The sequence below is a fragment of the Carcharodon carcharias genome, chromosome 14 (assembly GCF_017639515.1).
Source record: "Carcharodon carcharias isolate sCarCar2 chromosome 14, sCarCar2.pri, whole genome shotgun sequence".
NCBI lineage: Eukaryota > Metazoa > Chordata > Chondrichthyes > Lamniformes > Lamnidae > Carcharodon > Carcharodon carcharias.
The window spans coordinates 50,956,469-50,972,444 of NC_054480.1; the positions used below are offsets into that span (position 1 = coordinate 50,956,469).

A 15,976-nucleotide genomic window follows, 5' to 3' on the forward strand; every position below is an offset into this window, starting at 1 on the left:
CCTAAAAAAAAATGTTTTTCTTTATTAAAAATTTTAAAAATCAAACTAATCTCCCTGAGGCAACTCTGTGCCTCAGGAAGATTTCTGTGCTCTTTCACGCACATGCGCAAAAGAGCGCAGGCCCCAATTCAGCCTACACCCCCCGCCCATACAAGGACCACTCAGCGATTCCGGGTATGCATCACACTGGGCGGGCCTTAATTGGCCCACTCACGTAAAATGGCGATGCACAGCCGATCGTGGGTGGTGATCAGCTGCCCGCCTGCCCACACCCACTCCCGTCCAATTCCCCCAACGGGCAGAAAATTCTCCCCAGTAAGTTATTTGAGTGTGGAGGCATGAGAGTTGAACCTGGTGTTTTTTTCGCCGCACATATACTTTGGAGGTACTGGATAGCAATTACGAACAAGAAAGGGGACACTGGCTGATTTTCTCCAAATCCCCTCACCACTATCCCACTTGAGGTCAGCTAATTCAAAGTCCATTGAAAATTGACCTGCAATCTTCCTAGCTAATAAATTATTAGATCGTACACTTGCCATAAAAAAAAACAAGAAAACATCACAGGCCCCATCGCGATGGGTTCTGGGCTGGAAAATGCGGCGAGCCATTCAAAAGCCCACTGACGTTGGCAGGACTGTAAAACCCCGCCAGCGTAAAATTCTGCCGCAGAAATTCTTTACACTGACATTTAACCTCTGCCCTTTGATATTGTTCCACTGAGGGAAGACTAAATGTTCCTTCTGCTTGTGAAATCTTCACCCATTTCCTGCCAACCCCATAATAAAAAAGAGTCACATGTGCCAGATAATTCCAGAAGCTCTTAACAACTAGATATCATGTTTTACTGTTTTTATATCAGGTTTTATTTTGCTGTTGGGATTCATCGGAAATTTTTTGATGAAAATGGACCACATAAGTTGTAATGGAAAAAAGTCTTAAGACATAGATGTGATTGGCAAAATCTTTAATTTGAATCATATTGACTATTAACAAAGATATTCACTTCATAACTGTGAACCTATTCATCCATAAAAATGCCTGAATGCAGTAATATTTCTGAGTGCTATTCTTTATAGATGATATATCAGTAAGTTGATTATAAGTCATTTTAAATGTGTTACAAGAAATGTTAACTACATAAATGGTATTATTGCAAAAGTCAGTATTTTTGCGACCTACGTATGTTCCTTGTTGCATATTTCATTGGACACACCACTCTCCTAAGTTCAACTTTAGGATGAAGACTTACATCAGTCAAAGGGCCCTAGACTATACCTTGAACATATACAGAAACAAGCCATTTGCCATGAGCACGTTTTCTCTCTTTACCTTTTTGTGTTGCATTGTATCCCTTTTGGCTAAGATTTTTTGTTGTGGAGTATTAAGTCATTGGCCTACCCTCAAATGTAAATACTACTTTAGAAATGTTACTGATTTTTATGAAAATAAGCAAAGTACATTAATAACCCTTATTGATGGCCATTTTTGTTTTTATTTCTAGGATTGCATTTTCAAAGTTTTGACTATTCAATTAAGAGTAAAATTGATGAGAGGAATTCAGACGTTTATCATATGTCATAATAGTTGTCATTCTTTCTGTTTACTGCCTGTTAAAGGTAGGGTGTGGGGGGATAGAAGTAAGTTGCACTGGCTAAGTTGCTTGCTTCTGATAATTTACAACAATTTGCTTTATATAGAATATTTAACATTAAAAATATTAGATGGGGTTGAGGCATGGCATGGTAGCAATTAGGTCAAAAATAAGCAGTACAGTGGAGACATATGATATATATATATATGATTTAATTAACAGAAGATAAAGGCACTGATCATCTCAGAAATTGATTAAGTAGCAGCTTGAAAACTCATTTCCTATGGGCCGAAACTGGAAGCTACTGAGACTGCTGAAGGCAGCATAAATTGCAAAGAGAGTGATGCACCATATACATGGGGAGGCGGTAGCATATTGATATTGTCACAGGACTAGTAATCCAGAGGCCCAGGGTAATGCTCTGGGAACTGGGTTCAAATCACACCATGTTAGATGGTGAATAAAAATCTGGAATTAAAAGTCCAATAAAGACTATGAAACCATTGTCAATTCTTGTAAAATCCCATCTGGTTCACTTATGCCACTTCAGGGAAGGAAACCTGTTGTCCTTATCTGGTCTGGCCTACAGCAATGTGGTGGACTCTGAAATGGCCTAGCAAGCAACTCAGTTGTATCAAAAGCCTAAAAGGAGTGGAACCAGATGGACCACCCGACATCGACCTTGGCACCAGAAATGATCTTGCAAAACCATCCTTACTAGTATCTGGGCCAAAATTGGGAAAGCTGTCTCACAGACTAGTCAAGAAGCAGCCTGACATAGCCATATTTCACAGAATCATGTCTTACAGACAATGTCCCAGACACCACCATCACCACATCACTGTCCCACCAGCAGGACAGGCCCAGCAGAGGTGGTGGCACTGTGGTATACAGTCGGGAAGGAGCTGACCTGGGAATCCTCAACATCGACTCCGGACCCCATGAAGTCTCATGGCATCAGGTCAACACGGCAAAGGAACCTCCTGTTGCTGATCACATATTGTCACCCCTTTCAGCTGATGAATCAGTACTCCTCCATGTTGAATACCACTTGGAGGAAGGACTGAGGATGCAAAACGTACTCTGGATGGGGGATTTCAATGTCCATCATCAAGAGTGGCTTGGTAGCACTACTACAGACCGAGCTGGCTGAGTCCTAAAGGACATACCTGCTAGAATGCGCCTGCAGCAGCTGGTAAGGAAACCAACCAGAGGGAAACACATACTTGACCTCATCTTCACAACCTGCCTACCACAGATGCGGTTGTCCATGACAATATCGGTAGGAGTGACAACCAAACAGTCCTTGTGGAGGCAAAGTCCCATCTTTGCATTGAGGATACCCTCCATCACATTTTGTGACACCATCACTGTGCTAAATGGCTAGATTTCAAACAGATTTAGAAACTCAAAATTGGGCAACCATGAGGTGCTGTGAGCCATCAGCAGCAGCAGAATTGTACTCAACCACAACCTATAACCTAATGGCCAGGCATATTCCCCCACTTTACCATTACCGCCAAGCCAGAGGATCAACCCTGGTTCAACGAAGAATACAAGAGAGCATGCCAAGAGCAGCACCAGGCATACTTAAAAATGAGATGTCAACCTGGTGAAGCTGCAACACAGGACTACTTGCATGCCAAACAGCATAAGCAGCAATTGATAGAAAGAGCTAAGTGGCTCCACAACCAATGGATAAGATTTAAACTCTGCAGTCCTGCCACATCCAGTCGGGAGTGGTGGTGGATAATTAAGCAACTCACTGGAGAAGGGTCTCCATAAATATCCCCATCCTCAATGATGGGGGAACCCAGCACATCAGTGCAAAAGATAAGGCTGAAACATTTGCAACAATCTTCAGCCAGAAGTGCCGAGTGAATGATCTATCTCGACATCTCCAGAGGTCCCCAGCTTCACAGATGCCAGTCTTCAGCCAATTCAATTCACTCCATGTGATATCAAGAAATGGCTGAAGACACTGGATACTGCAAAGGCTATGGGCCCTGACAATATTCCAACAATATTACTGAAGGGTTGTGCTCCAGAACTGGCGCACCCCCAGCCAAGCTGTTTCAGTACTGCTACAACACTGGCATCTACCCAGCAATGTGGAAAGTTGCATTGATATCTCTTGTGCATAAAAGGTAGGATATCAAACAAAGCCAATTACTGCCCCTTCAGTCTAATCTCCATCATCAGTAAAGTGAAGTCAACAGTGCTATCAAGGGCATCTACGTATCAATAACCTGCTCACTGACACTCAGTTTGGGTTCCAGCAGGGTCACTCAGCTCCTGATCTTATTACAGCCTTGGTTTAAGGATGGGAAAAAGCGCTGAATTCTAGAGGTGAGGTGTGATTGACTACCCTCGACATCAAGGCAGCATTTGACTGAGTGTGGCATCAAGGAACCCTAGCAAAACTGGGGTCAATGGGAATCAGGGGAAAACTCTCCGCTGGTTGGAGTCACACCTAGCACAAAGGAAGATGATTGTGGTTGTTGGAGGTGAATCATCCCAGTTCCAGGACATCATTGCTGGAGTTCCTCAGCATAGTGTCCTAGGCCCAACTATCTTCAGCTGCTTCATCAATGACCTTCCTTCCATCAAAAGGTTAAAAGTGGCGATGTTTGCTAATGATTGCACATTGTTCAGCACTACTCATGACTCCTCAGATACTGAAGCAGTCCATGTCCAAATGCAACAAGATCTGGGCAATATCCAGGCTTGGGCTGACAAGTGGCAAGTAACATTCATGCCACACAAGTGCTAGGTAATGACCATCTCCAACAAGAGAGAATTTAACCATCACCCCTTGACATTCAATGATATTACCATGGCTCAATCCCCCACCATCAACATCCTGGGGGTTACCACTAACCAGAAACTGAACTGGATTAACCATATAAATACTGTGGCTACAACAGCAGGTCAGACGCTAGAAATTCTGCCGTGGGTAAGTCACCTCCTGACTCCCCAAAGCCTGTCCATCATCTACAAGGCACAAGTCAGGAGTATGATGGATTAAAAAGGGGGATAAAAAGGGGATAAAACAATAAATAAAGGAATAAAAATAAAAATGAAAATAAGTGGATAAAAATATAAATAAATTTTAAAAAGAGGATAAAAAGGAGTGAGGGTTCATTGTCTGAAGTTGCTGAACTCTAGGATCTGGAATGCACTGCTTAAGAGTGTGTTGCAGGCAGATTCAATCATGCCTTTTAAAAGTGGATTGAGAAGACAAAACAAATTGCAGGGCAATGCGGAAATGGCAGAAGAGTGAGACCAGCTGAGTAGCTCTCATAAAGAACTGGCATGGACATGATAGGGCAAATGGCCTCCTTCTGTGCTGTAACCATTCTACGATTCTATGAAATGAACAAATACAGCAAAACAATCTTCTAGATGGGCACAGAAACAAACAGGCAGAAGTACCCAACTGTGATGCAGAAGCCATGGTCATGAGGTGTCCAGCGAATCTTACACTCAACGATGAGGGGATTTAAAGCCACACAGGACATACTTCAGAACAAATTAAATAAGAACAGAAAATGCTGGTAAAACTCTTTAGATCTGAAGAAGAGCCATATGGAATTGAAACATTGGGCAGAATATTACCACCGATGTGCGGGGGCGGGCCCAACACGCCGCATGTAAAATGACGCACAATGGCATCGGGTGTGCATCCCGACGTCATCATGTGTTATTTCGATATTTCGTTCAGCGGGCACATGTCGGAGGGGGCTGCATGCCCGCCGAACTGTCAATGGCCGATTAGGGCCAGTTAAAAAGTAATTAAAATTGTTAGCGACTCTGCCCGTCCAACCTTAAGATTGGTGGGCAGGCGAAAAGCCCAAGTGGCCTTCACGTTTTTCAGGAAATCTCATCCACAAACAGGAATTAGCAGCAATGTAGCATGAAGCTTGTATAAAATGAATAAATAAATTTTCTTGACTTCACAAGCATGTCCCAGCTCATGTGACACAGTCACATAAGGGGACATGTTTAAATAAATTTTTACTTTATTTGTTTAAAAGTTTTGTCACCCATTCAATCTCCCTGAAGCAGTTTCATGTCTCAGGGAGATTGCTGTGCTCTTTCACGTGCAGCCGATTGCAGGAAACAGTCAGCTCCACGCCCACCCCCAGCCACTCCCACCCAGCTCACCCACCATAGGAAAGATTCTCCCCATTAACTCTGTTTCTCTCTCCAGAATGCTGCCAGATGTGCTGAGTTTTACCAGCATTTTGTGTTTTTATTTCAGATTTCCAGCATCCACATTATTTTACTTTTATTTCAAAACAAATGACTTCTTCCTGACAGAAGCATATCTTTCTAGGTTGTAACATATAGCCAACAACTATCTCAGATCATGCCCAATGATGACATATTTTGTTCTGATGCCATGCAACACCCACCACTACCACCTCCCCCCTCCCCATGAGTGCTGCTTAATCCTGACATACCTGGCATCCCAGGATTTATAACTTAACTGTAGGAGTGAACTATTGGAGAATGAAGTTCCTGGTGTCCCCGCAAGGCTCCTGTGGATAACCACTGAGGTAATTATTAGGGACCATATAATCAGCTTCACCTTTTTCAATAAATGAAAAGTGCCAAAAGAATAAAGAGCACCCTTTGGAAACAAATGTTCACAACTAGCACTTGGAGGAAAATACACTTCAAAATGAAAAGCCCAAACATACTATCTGCTGCATAAAATTCACAGATTCCATCTCTCAGTGTCAGAGAAATGCTGGGGAAGATGTAATTAGACTGGTGCAACAGAAAGCATTTCCTGCAATCCCAACTCAGCCATTCTGGGCAGCCATTCAGAGTGCCACAAAGACTATGACCTGTATTACATCCTCCTCAGAGCTATTCCAATCTCTGGGTTATGCCTTCAAAAGTATGAGGGCCAACATAGACCAACAGATTTGCACAATTCTCAGTGCTAGTAACAAAAGATATGTCCATTAATCAAGAAAGACTTGCATTGATATAGCACTTCCATGAGTTCAAGATGTCTCAAAGAGCACCAAACCCAATCAAGTACTTATCAACTGTAGCAATGTTGTAATGTAAAGCTATGCCCTCCCCACCTACAACAAAAATATAAAACAAGCACCTGTGGGACAGTCAGAGCTATTGATATAGGGTGTTAGATTTTTCCAAAATTCCCGCAGGGGGCAGTGGCAGTGGAGAGTGGGTGGGGGAGTTTTACTGGTGACAGCCAATTAAAGACAGCAGCTCACCTCTTAGACCAGCCGGCCCAATCAGAGGACCAGCAGCTTGGCAGCCTTGGCAGGGCCATCAGTAGAAGTGACCACAGCTGAGGCTGCAGGAAGAAGAAATGGTGCCTTCATGTAACTGCGTCCTGGAAGGCCAGGGAAGATTTTTTTAATGTGAACACTCCAGTGGCAGCATCAAGGCTGAGGAGTGTGGCCATTTCTGCTGTGGAGCCAATCCATGGGTCATAGAGTGGCCATAAAGGAAGGTTCCCCCCTCTCACCCTCAGGAACCCAATGGGATGCCACCATGCTTTATCTGGCAATTTCTCCATGCAGTTGGAGAGTGCGCCCTGCTGCTGACAGAGGCAGGAAGTGGCCATTAAATGGCCAGTTAATTGCATTAATTGGCTGCCAGCCTCTATTCTGTGGGCAGCTGTACCACTTCCATTCCCACTGCTGACAATATCTTGTGGTAGCAGGAAACTCCTCCACTCCTCCTGACACCTTCCGCTGCTGATTTATGAGGTTTCATACCTTCCAGCCCATCATCTGAGAGCTGGTAAAATTCAGCCCATGGTCTCTGCCTAGAATTTCTAAAGTACCAAACAGTTTGGGCTCCCTTTGTGAAAGCCCACACAAAGGGCTTAATTTTTACTTACCTCACCTGCCTGACGCAGTAGAGGTCCAAAAGGCACAGGAAATCCAGAAGTTGGGATTCCCCATCACGTTGTGGAGTTTTAACTACACAGTACAAGCATAGCGTCACTGATTAATTCCCCATCTGGAAACTAGCCTTAGTTGACAACTGGCTTCCAATTGGGTGAGGTGAAGGTCACAGGAACAGTTATGTCAATGATGGGACGTGGGGTTTCATCTTAGGGCGGGGAAGTTCAGTTGTAGTATTTTGTTGGTTGTAAAGTGCTTCGTTGGTCATGAAAAGTACTATAAAATGCAAGTCTTTCTTTCTTTTTGTAGTGAGTTTCCAGGCTGTATTGAGCTCCCTGCTAGGAGTTTCCACAGGGGAGTATGAAAACCTAGTGCTAATTCAGCTTTTAAGGGGAAGTGGTTACACTTGGCAGAAAACAGTTCTGGCAAACTTCCAAAAGGCTAACTTCTCCTGCAATTGGGCTTTTGGTCTTTTTGATTTTAAATACTCCCCTGCACCATGCATAACAATGCTTGATACTGGGGACAAATAGGCGTCCCTCACAGCCAGCAATGCTAGGAGGGAATTAATGGAAAATACATCAGATGATGTGTTCCATCATTTGCATTTCATTACATTACACCTAACTATTACTGACATGACTTCCAAAGAATTTACCACTTCAGTTACAGTAGGAAACTAGCTTGTCTTGTGCAGAAAAAACAGGCTAGCTTTTAAAGAATTTTTTAAAATTATGGGTGCTAAAAATTGATCCTTAAAAAGCTAACTGTAAATTTTGAAACTGGTGAAAGTTGCAATAAGAAGTTGGAAAAATAAGGACTGTTCTCCTTGGTTAGGTGATGACCTGATAGAAGGTTTTCAAGAGATTGAGATATCTTTTTAGAGCACAGTAGATAGAGAAAAACTATTCCCTCATATGAGTGGTTTAATAACCAGAGGTCAAGAGTTAAAATCACTGACAAAAGGTCTGGAAGGTAGGTGAGAGGACATTTTTATATTTAGAAAGATGTCAGGGTCTGGAGCTCTTTACCTGAAAAGCCTGGAAGATCCAACAAGATTGGCCAGAGTCAATAAGAATGGGTATATCCCAACTTTTGTAAAGTCAACAATGGAAAATTCTGCCCAATACGTTCTTAAATATTTATTATATATCTAATGCAAAGCAATCAAGCCTATGAAATCATGAAAGCTGATTTCAGAAGTAATTTTAAAGAGAGATGGACAGGTACTTGGGGATGAGGGCCTACAGGGTTATGGCCACAAAGCAGGGTGTGGGACTAAGTATGACTACTCCTCCAAAGAGCCGGCATAGGCATGTTGGCCCAAACGGACTTCTTCTGTGCTGTAAGATTCTATGATTAAATGATAATCCTACAGTTAGAACAGATTCCATGTAAAATAGCGTACTTTATTACTATAGCAAGTATTGGTGATAGATTTCTGGGCTTGTGGGATCATATAACAAACTGTCTTATATACATTCTTAACTGTGTAGTATAAGGGTGATCAGCATAGCAAGAGTTAATGTGGGACTGGAAAACAATACCGTCCACAATATGATGTAGAGAGACACATGACAGTAGACAGGAGACAGAGTTGTATGGAGATACCTTGGAGATGTATCTAGTTACGTGTTACCAATAAAAACTTAATGTTCAACCATACAAGCCTCCAGTCCACTTAGTGAGACACCGAACAAACCCTTACAACACAGTGGCAGCAAATGAACAAATCCAGAACCAAAGAAGCTGGTGAAGGACCCCAGAATCTGGAAAACTAAAGGAACATCATTGTGACTTGACTGAAGTGCAGATGAGCCAAAAACACAGCTGGAGATCACCTAAAAAGAAGTTCTGTTGCAAACATGGAGGCTGAAGGGCAGAGGAAAAATCCACTGCACATCTAAAGGACTCCACCAGAGCATATGACGATCCATTGTGAATCCCCATCGATGGCAGAGTCAAAGGAACTAGCAAGGATGAGTAAAAGTTCAGTTCTAAGACTGAACTAGCCTTTAAAAGTTTTCAGGCCATTAATTAGTCAGAGAAGCCCGTTCCGTTAATCACCGCAGCCAGCCCAGGTTCAGAGTCAGCATCATAACACGGGGCAGCCAAGCTCTGTTGAAAAAAAGATGTTTTAAAAACTCTGCCAAAGCCATTGATCACCTTTTAATTACCCTAAAATACCCTCAAAATGTTCTAAAGGGCCCAAATCTTTGATTTAAAAATATGCTGCATGTGATCAAACCCTTTGAGGTTGGGTCCATGACTGCCGCAGGAGCCAGCCACAACCCAACAAGCACAGGAAGGAGCTTTGAAAAAATGGTCACTGCAGCACTATCTTTAATAGTGAAACAGCATTTAAAGCTGTACTCCCCTGAGCTGAAAAGCAACCATGGATAATAAATCAACTCTACCAGTTCAATTTAGTCTCACACTAGGGCAGACCAGGTGCAGAATTGGGGACATTGGTGAAAAAGATTTTCAGGATACATGATAGCTTCAGGGTTACATAAGAAGACAGAAGCTGAACAAGTGAATACACTATTGTAGTCAGTATGTCTGATAGCAGGTGGCATCATTGAGGCAAGGAATAAATTAATCTTCATGTAAGTTTGAAGATGTTCTGAAATCCTTCATTACCTACTTTAATTTAAGAAATAATAAAATATTAGAACAAGCAAAGTTCAACAAGCAAGTCCAACAGCCTGGAGAATCTATTGACTTTTTCATAAACAAATTATACAGATTAGCTGAAGGCTATGACTATAGTGACATTAAAGTCAGAGCTCATACAAGACCAAATAATAGTTGAAACGGCTGATCATGCCCTTTCAGAAATACTACAGGCAAAAGAAGATATGTCTCAAAAGAGGCCATCCAAATAGTCAGGCAGTCTGAAATTCGCCAACAACATAGGTCCATTTTACGTGGCGAGGTTAAGCCATAGTATAGAGCAACCCCAACTGTCCAGCTCATAAAGTAACAAAAGGACAGGGAAGACAATACCCAAACAGATGGTGGGAGACAATGCAGGCGCTGTGGAACCAAAAACCTCACAGGCAAGAGCAATGTCCAGCAATTCTAAGCAGTGTTCCTACTGCAACTGGCTGCGTGCTTTGGAAAACTGTGCAAGTCTAAGGCATCAAGATAAGTGGAGGATCCCAAAATGGTCCACAAGATTGAGGTACCATACCAGGAAGAAGTCCAAGCATGCTTCTTGGGTGAGATCAAGGATCCCAGATTCTCCTTTTGGAATGCTGATATCTCTGTAAATGGTCACCTTGCTAATTTCAAACTAGACATGGAAGCTTGTGTTATAGTCCTCTTGGATAAGGAATGGTGGCTGAAAGACCTCTGACTACAAACAACAGTCAGACCATTCTTTGGCTCTGGAGGAATCTGACTTCCGGTGTTAGGCATGACCCTAGACCCATTCAGGTAAGGCCACAAACAATTATTCAAAATTTTGTACATCATCCAAAACCAATCCTTTTCACACTTAAGCAGGGATGCCCTTAACCTCCTCAAAATGGCAGAAGGCATCAAAACAACCTCTGTCGTCAACTACATGAACTACAAGTTCCCGAGAGGTCCGCTAGTGTGAGACTTTTGACTGGGACTTCAGCCCTAAATTGTCTTCACTTTTTGCAGATATGGTTTGTCCAACTCCTTTGCAGTGGCAGAAACTCCTCTTTGGTCAGACCAGCCAAATCTTCAGATAAGTACCACCTTACTTTGAGCGAAAGGACACCTGATGACCAGCAACAGAATGATGAGCCTCAACCTCAGGCTCCAACAGTTGCTGTTACATAACCTGGGAACACCATGGCAACGAAACTGCAATTTATAGTAGACGCACACAGCAGCAAGATGATGCTGGAACAGGAGGAGCCTCCTCTTCATCCCTCGAGGCGAACCTCCTACTATACATTTAAGCGAATCAGATGGAGACAACCATGTGCCAGAAACATGAAATACGAAGATTTCAATTCCAAGCCAACGAAGCTTGCCCAAAGCAACTGAGCTTACCACTCCTCCAAACATGAGATCTGGAAGAATTGTCAAGCCTCCAGGCCATCTGAACTTGTTAGTCAGAGACTTGAGGAGAAGGGATGGCACGTGAAGAAAGATTGTACTGTAAATGTGTTGGATAAAGACTTGGGGAAGAGGAGTAGTATAAGGGTGTTCAGCATAGCAAGGGTTAATTTGGGAGTAGAGAACAGTACTGCCCACAGAATGATGTAGAGAGACACATGACAGTAGGCAGGAGACAGAGTTGTATGGAGACTCTAGCAGAAGCCAGCATAGATTTGTACCTAGTCAGCACTATACCTTGGAGATGTATTTGGTTTTGTGTTACCAATAAACATTTATTAGTCAACCATACAAGCTTCCAGACCACTTAGTGAGACACCAAACAAACTCTTACAACAAACTGCTTTGCAATATACATTTTGTAACACAATGCATTGTTTAGCATGAGGTAAAGCAGGTGAACTAGATTACTAGGTGTGTATCAATGTAATGCCCCTAAGCAGAGATCAATGTAATGAGGGACCAGATCAGGAATTGTGCCATGGTTGTCAGCCCACCTGACTGGTATGATTAGCTAAGATTATCCTTGTCATAATTTTGATCAATCCAAAGAACTTTTGTGTTTAGTTCATGTTGCACTGTGTAATGAAGAACCTATGATAGCTTGAGGGGAACAGTTGAGAATGCTTCAGAATTTTGTCACCATACAAAGCACTGTTCATATAGTCTTCAGTATAACGTGAAACTGTTTGCAATGGTGTTCTGTTCATTAAAATTAATTATCCCTGAAGAGTATTAAGTGGAAGTTATAAGCCAGGTTACATAAACATGTGGTTCAGCTGATGTTGTAAATCGCAAAACCTGTCCTCTCAGAGTTTATAAGGTTAACTGAATCATGCAATCATAACAGCAACAAACTTTTGCCTTTCTTATTATTATATAATTTTCGTGTCACAAATCCTTTCACTGTCGCAAAAGCTAACAGTTTTAAGCATCATGGAAGAAAATAAAGTACCTGCATTGATATAGTGTCTTTCCTGTCCTCAGGACATTTAGTTTCTAGTGCAGCATCATGTTACACTGAAGACTAAATGAACTGAGCCTTGTACGGTGACAAAATTCTGAAGCGTTCTCAACTGTTCCCCACAAGCCATCATAGGTTCTCCAATACACAATGCAACATGAACTAAACGCAAAAGCTCTTTGGATTGATCAAAACTCTGACAAGGATAATCTTAGCTAAGCCAATATAATGATACAATGGCTGGGATTTTCGCCACGGGGGATGCGGCGGCCCTGCCACAAGTCCGTTGACTTTCGCTGGGTCCAGACAATCCCGATGGTGGGTGGGGCCAGAAAACCCCACTCAATGTTATAACTGAGGCAAATTACTTTTATTAGTTAAAAAGTCATCCTAAAAGCATAGAGATTATAAAAAAAGTTCCATTTATTTTATGTTATCATGGGGTTGCTTTACTAATCTACAATAAACACGGTAGAAAGTAGCAATTTGCATACATCTGGTAGTGAATGTTGGTGTAGGTTTTATTATCACCTTGTGATGTTTTGCTGAGTAAGTTGTATCCACACCAAAACAGAGGAGCTGATATTTGAGAGCAGGGTAAGCAATATTGGCGACCAATGAACTGATATTAATCTTCTATTTCAGAAGGATACTGGTTAGCAGTGATATAAATGGCACACATCTCCTTTACTGATTAAATACAGTGAATAAATGTGCTGTGCAGAGTACTGCATAAATTATTATTAACTTTTATGCTGCAAGTGTACTGTAAAGGAGTAACATAAATTAACACCATCACAAAAGTCCATACACGTGTTGGGAATGTCATAAGTATTTTACAGTACCAAGTGAAAAGAATCCTAGAATAATAAAAACTTTCAGGATATGAGACCATTCTACCCACTGTGTCTGCTGGGTCTTTAAAAGAGCTATGCAGATCATCATAACCAGCTGTGTTAAAAAAAAGAATGCATTTGAAGTTTTCAGGAAGCATTTTGTGGAATAAAATACTGCAGCTAAAATGTACAGGCTAGCTTCAAGAGCTGAATGATATTTAGAGTGCAAGTCTATGAAACAATCATTGGTTGCAGTCAAACTCTGCCCTGAGAAAGTGTTTCATGTCACAATTAATCCAGCCTCTTTTCCAAACAGAAAGTAACAATTGTTATAAATGTGTAGTAACTGTTACTGAGACAGTAATAATTGTCATCCAAACAGAATTTACAGGTCTCATGTACAAGCTATTTACACTTCTTGACACATTTTTTAAAAATTGCTGTGCTCACCTCGGTATAATGTCTTGTGTCAATTGCTTCTGAGGTCACATATGACTTATGCACTGTAGTTTTTTTCATACTGTTTGCAAGAACTACGTAAGGCAGCAATATGCATGCTACTGATAGAAGCTTATCTTAGGAGTGGTAATCAGTAATGTTATCAAAAACAAAAATTCCAAGAAGCAACTATAAAGTTGTTAACAAACGTAAACTTTCTGGTCTGCTGCCGTTTCAACCTTCTGTTACTGTACAGAATGGAGTATAAGCTCTATTTTTTCACCTATTTCCTGCAGTGTAGTTGAGCTAACTCTGGAACTGTTAAAGTTCTTAAATTAACAGTCTGCTGAGTCTGTATAATGTTTCCAGTATGCTATCAGCTGCGTGCCATTAATCAAACATCTGTTTTTATTTTTAACTGGTTCTTATATTTTTCTCTTTTACCTGGGATGCTCAGGAAAATCATTACAATTACAGCAAACATTACTCTTCAATAGACTTTAGAAGTATATGCATATATGTAAAAATATATCCTACTGATTTGTTCTGGTGCTGTCTGTTTGGATATCTGGAATTCAGTATTTTGGACACTATTCTTTAAATATATATCTGTTATGGGAATGTTGTGGGTAATAGTGTGAGGTTTTACTTCAAGTGCAGAGTCTTGTTAACAGTGAGCACACTTTAGAAAATAGCCACTACAGGGTTGTATCCATGATATTGCTGCTGCACTCACTAGAGAGCCTCAGTTGCCAAAATTATCCCCATAGCGTTTTCCAAACAAGTTCTTGTCATAAAGTTAGGGTTAGCTTTCCCCTACTGCAATGAACTGGTGTATCGAGCTGACAGTGCCAGGTTGAGTTCATTTGAGGCAGCAGTAAGAATTATAAATGTTCTTTGTGTCTCTTGGTTAAAGCGGATTACCATTTCTGACTGTTATCTAGTTTTTGTGGGAAAGGGCTTGGTTGTGATTGCTATCACAGTTGCTTAATCTCCTAATATTCACTGTTTATCATTTTACATGAAGACGAACCATTTGGTCTTAGAGTTGCATATTCTGGTTAGACGTTATCCTGGAGGCTTCATCACATGACCTCCTGCCTCTAACCACTTCACCCCCAAGCCTCCATCACTGATTGCGCATCATACCTATCCTTATGGCCCACTGATATTTCATACCAATTGTTACCCAATTAAATGATTCTTCACTGTCTCATCTCCAATATCTTTCCTATCTCCAATATTTTTATATACTAAATTGTTCAAAGAAAATGAGAATAAAACGTAAAGGAATAGAAATTCAACCCAGTGGTGGTGCAAAATGGGTGGTATCAGATCAGCCACCCATATACACAGCATCTGATATTTAAATCCATTGATTGCAATGAAACGAAATATCAGGTGCTGCATATACGAGAAAGTCACTCCAACAAACTTTTTAATGTCCTTATGATGTTCCTTCAGGCTACTTGCAAAAGTGTCCTGGAGATGAATCTTTAATTTCTGGAATGTCTTTGACAACTCTAGGTAAGGTATCTGAGGTCTGATGACACCTGTGAGACTATACCTCAGTCAGTGCTTCCAGGAAATTGCTTCAGAAATTTGGAGGGAAAAACAACATCTATTAGACCCTTAAAAGAAACTTTAAGAATAAAGGGCCAGAAATTCATCTGCCTCGGTATTCTGGATTCTCAGCCAGCTCACAACTCTTCAGATCAACATGGGGAAGACACAAAATTCATGTACTCACCTCATCTAAAAGATTATGGTGTGAGCTAGTGTGCCTTCAACACTGTTTCAGCTCCTTGACGCTGCCAGCAACAGTAAACAGTAGAAGGCCCCAGCAACATTGATAGGACAAAATGAAGCTGAGCAGAACCGGCAGGTGACAAGAACACTCAGGTTACTTGAGCCCGGCAGAGGACACATCATGATGCTGACTACAATATGGCCTGTAGTATTCAATGTCACTGAGAATATTGAGGATGACATTATGTCCCTGCCTTATGCCCCTTCTTAACAGACAGCACATTGCCATCCTCCTATTTGGCCTGATGAGCAAGCTGCTGATTGTGTGGCCATGGATCTTGTGCTTCCCACCCCAACATCAGATAAACTTCTTCTGAGCTCCATCTTTCTAACACCCAAG

At 41.6% G+C, this 15,976-nt stretch overlaps 1 protein-coding gene across 12 annotated transcripts in view; it reads right to left on the reverse strand.

The window, feature by feature from the left end:
• ripor3 (RIPOR family member 3) overlaps positions 1-15,976 on the reverse strand; it is a 318,751-nt gene that overhangs the window by 283,326 nt on the left and 19,449 nt on the right. For 3 of the 12 annotated variants that reach the window (XM_041203693.1, XM_041203687.1, XM_041203682.1), the window contains exon 1: positions 13,840-13,926. The exons of the other annotated variants lie outside the window; for them this stretch is intronic. The gene's annotated coding sequence lies outside the window, so the exon portion shown is untranslated. Of the gene's footprint in view, positions 1-13,839; positions 13,927-15,976 lie in introns of those variants that run through there. 12 annotated transcript variants of the gene reach the window in all.